Source organism: Euprymna scolopes, chromosome 32 (assembly GCF_053919585.1).
Source record: "Euprymna scolopes isolate OS-2025 chromosome 32, ASM5391958v1, whole genome shotgun sequence".
NCBI lineage: Eukaryota > Metazoa > Mollusca > Cephalopoda > Sepiida > Sepiolidae > Euprymna > Euprymna scolopes.
The window spans coordinates 89,889,038-89,892,913 of NC_136513.1; positions in this window are offsets into that span (position 1 = coordinate 89,889,038).

Sequence of the window (3,876 nt, forward strand, 5' to 3'; positions counted from 1 at the left end):
AGGGAGGGGTTAAAATGTTTATACATTTTAAGCATCGGCATTCATACTAAACAGATTATCAGCATTATTTTGCGATTATTTAATGCTCTAAACACACTGCTAAGCTGAAATTATTCATTCAGAGTGTGGGGGGGGGCGACGATGTGCCGTCGTAGATTGTTGAACAATATTAATTCTTTATGATCGAAGTTAGATTCGAACATATTTGAAAACGTGTATATTTCATAAAAAAAAATAACTAGGTACGTGCATATCAACGCCATTCAACCTCTTCCCGATATGGATCTTTATCAGACCGCTAAGGATCAAGGGTGCGATCTCAAAGTTTCAACTTTCAACAAGTTCCCTTGCCTTTCTCAAACGATTTTATTTGATGTGAGATTTTGACTGGACACGAGCATCCATACGTACTTCTCCAACATAAACAGTTTTCTCGGGGCTACACAATTTATCGCACCCAGGCGTCCGAGCAACACAGAGATTGGTTATGTCACGTTTCATATAGACCGCTATTAACAAGGACGTACGCAACTGGTCACGGAGTTGTATGCCTTGCAAGAAATTCAAAGTCGTTCAACATATTAAGAGCCCCCAAACGAAGTTCCCTATTCCTGAGGCTCAAGTTAAACACGTTCACATCGACATTTACATATGTACTCACTTGCGTCGATAGATTCTTTAGGTGACCTAAAGCTAGAAGTGTAAGCCATTTTGAGTTTCAGAAACAGTTTCAGATGGTTCGCTGTTACACACAAGTCCTGGGAGGTGACTTGTTTGTAGTAGACAGTTCCACAGAACAAAATATTCTTACCGTGTCGAAACCCGGGAAAAGAACATGTGAAATTGCTCCAGAAAAGGTTTAATATTTATGAAGCAATTCTGGTTTCTGATTGGTTGGTAGCAGAACGTGAATTAATTTGATTCGTCAGTTCTTAGCAGCATTACCCATCACTGTCACCAAAACGCCCGTTTCATCGTGGATATCAAGATTTGGTGTGCTGGAAATTATTACCACAGACAGCGATAAACAGTTCGATATCTATCTTTTTTCTGAACTTTCAGGGTTACTTGGATGCGATCATATAGGGACAACGCCTTATCATCCGTCCTCGAACGGCTTAGTCGAACGCTTTCATCGCCAACTGAAAATTTCTTTAAAAGCACATTTCGGCCCTAACAATTGGATGGGATTCCTTCCCCTCGTACTCCTCGTATCAGTTCTACCATTAAAATGGTATTGGACATACAGCTGCAGAAATCGTTGATGGAACACCTCTGACCTTACCAGGACAAATTCTTGCACCGACCGCCATTAAAAGCACACTAGACCCGACTAGCTATACGCCTCGCTTGAAGAAGTATATGTCGAGACCATTGAAGGTCGAACTAAGGTTTCGTAAAACTACGATTCACCTTCTTGTATTCACACATGGTCACGACGGAATGCCCCTACACCTGCAGCTGTCATACTCCTTACAAGGTGCTTAACAGATATCCGAAACATTTCATTATAGATAAGAATGGCAAACATGACTCGATCAGTGCTGATCGAGCAAAGAAAGCACAGTGGTATAGATATATAAAGAAGAGAGAGAGAGAGAGAGAGAGAGAGAGAGGGGGGGAGAGGTTACAGAGAATAGATAGATAGAAAGAGAGTGCTTACAGAGAATATATATATACTGTAGTACCACAGTGGTATAGATATATAAAGAAGAGAGAGAGAGAGAGAGAGAGGGGGGGGAGGTTACAGAGAATAGATAGATAGAAAGAGAGTGCTTACAGAGAATATATATATACTGTAGTACCACAGTGGTATAGATATATAAAGAAGAGAGAGAGAGAGGGGGAGAGGTTACAGAGAATAGATAGATAGAAAGAGAGTGCTTACAGAGAATATATATATATATATATACTGTAGTACCACAGTGGTATAGATATATAAAGAAGAGAGAGAGGGGGGAGAGGGGGGAGAGGTTACAGAGAATAGATAGATAGAAAGAGAGTGCTTACAGAGAATATATATATACTGTAGTACCACAGTGGTATAGATATATAAAGAAGAGAGAGAGAGGGGGGAGAGGTTACAGAGAATAGATAGATAGAAAGAGAGTGCTTACAGAGAATATATATATATACTGTAGTACCACAGTGGTATAGATATATAAAGAAGAGAGAGAGAGGGGGGAGAGGTTACAGAGAATAGATAGATAGAAAGAGAGTGCTTACAGAGAATATATATATATACTGTAGTACCACAGTGGTATAGATATATAAAGAAGAGAGAGAGAGGGGGGAGAGGTTACAGAGAATAGATAGATAGAAAGAGAGTGCTTACAGAGAATATATATATATACTGTAGTACCACAGTGGTATAGATATATAAAGAAGAGAGAGAGAGGGGGGAGAGGTTACAGAGAATAGATAGATAGAAAGAGAGTACTTACAGAGAATATATATATACTGTAGTACCACAGTGGTATAGATATATAAAGAAGAGAGAGAGAGAGGGGGAGAGGTTACAGAGAATAGATAGATAGAAAGAGAGTGCTTACAGAGAATATATATATACTGTAGTACCACAGTGGTAGAGACGCAAATCTCAGGAGATTCGTTAATTACTTCCACGCCTAACGACACAGCGTTGCCCGGTGCTACACCTTTCACCAAATCCTGCAGGCACATAAAACGTCCACTCCATTTTGTTACCTATACGCAGTAAATTACTTGCAATATTTTTATTCCTTCTTCTAAGATCGACTTTTCGTCTAGGGGGAGAGTCATGTAGCGATCGCTACATACGGCCGGAAAAAAAAAATCTTCGGCACGAATATTTTCGTATCAATCACCGTTTTCAATGCCCACGAGTTCCAGAACGTGTAAGCATACAACGTTGCGAGTTAACCACCCGCATACATGAAACAAAGGAACTAAGTTAAGTTTCCACGCTTCGTGATACAGTAAACCGGGTGGAACGTTCAAGGACATCATTATATAAAGATTTGCCGCGAAAATCAAATCAGTTTATTCCAGTTTATCTCTTGTCTTCCCCAAGACTGGATGTTAGAATAACTTCGCCACTGGGAGGCGTTAAAATCCCTCGTCTTGAATTTATGTGCCATGCACATAAATCTTAATTCTCATCATGGAAAATTACCACATCGAACAAAAATTAATTCTTCTTTTAAACAATATTATTTTGAACTACTGTTTCTTATGTGATGAACACACGCGCGTGCGCGCATTTCGCTTACATGCTTTAATAAGTGTTTTTCTATCAGAAAATAACCGCATTAATTTCAAACCACGGGTGACACTCTGTTCATAAAATCAGTAATTTTAAACTCCATGCTATTCTCCCGAAATCCTCATTTGGCTAATCCTGCATAATGAACACTCATTACAAGAAAACACGTTGGAACAATTTGAATTAATATTCTTACCACGTAAATAAGTGTTATTTCATATTAATACAGTGATTTCGAGTGTCGTTATTTTCCAAAGATATTTCTATATATATATATTTTTTTTATGCATGTGAAGATGTGATCTGGTGACACCTTGCTATTAATTGGCGACCGGGTTAAATTTACTTTTAACGGTTCTGCGGATACTCTACTACTTTCGACTAGATCACAGATTAGATAATCAAATGAATTATTGCTTTATTAAATATTACAATGATATAATATTTTCAAGACGATCTTAGTCAAAAAGCTCAATATATAAATATAGAGCAAAAATAAAGTTTAATGATTAAAGTTAAATTCTATAGATTAATATATATATATATATATATATATATATATATATATATATATATATATATATATATATATATATATTATTCAAGTTAAGAATTTATTGTTTCCAACAAGG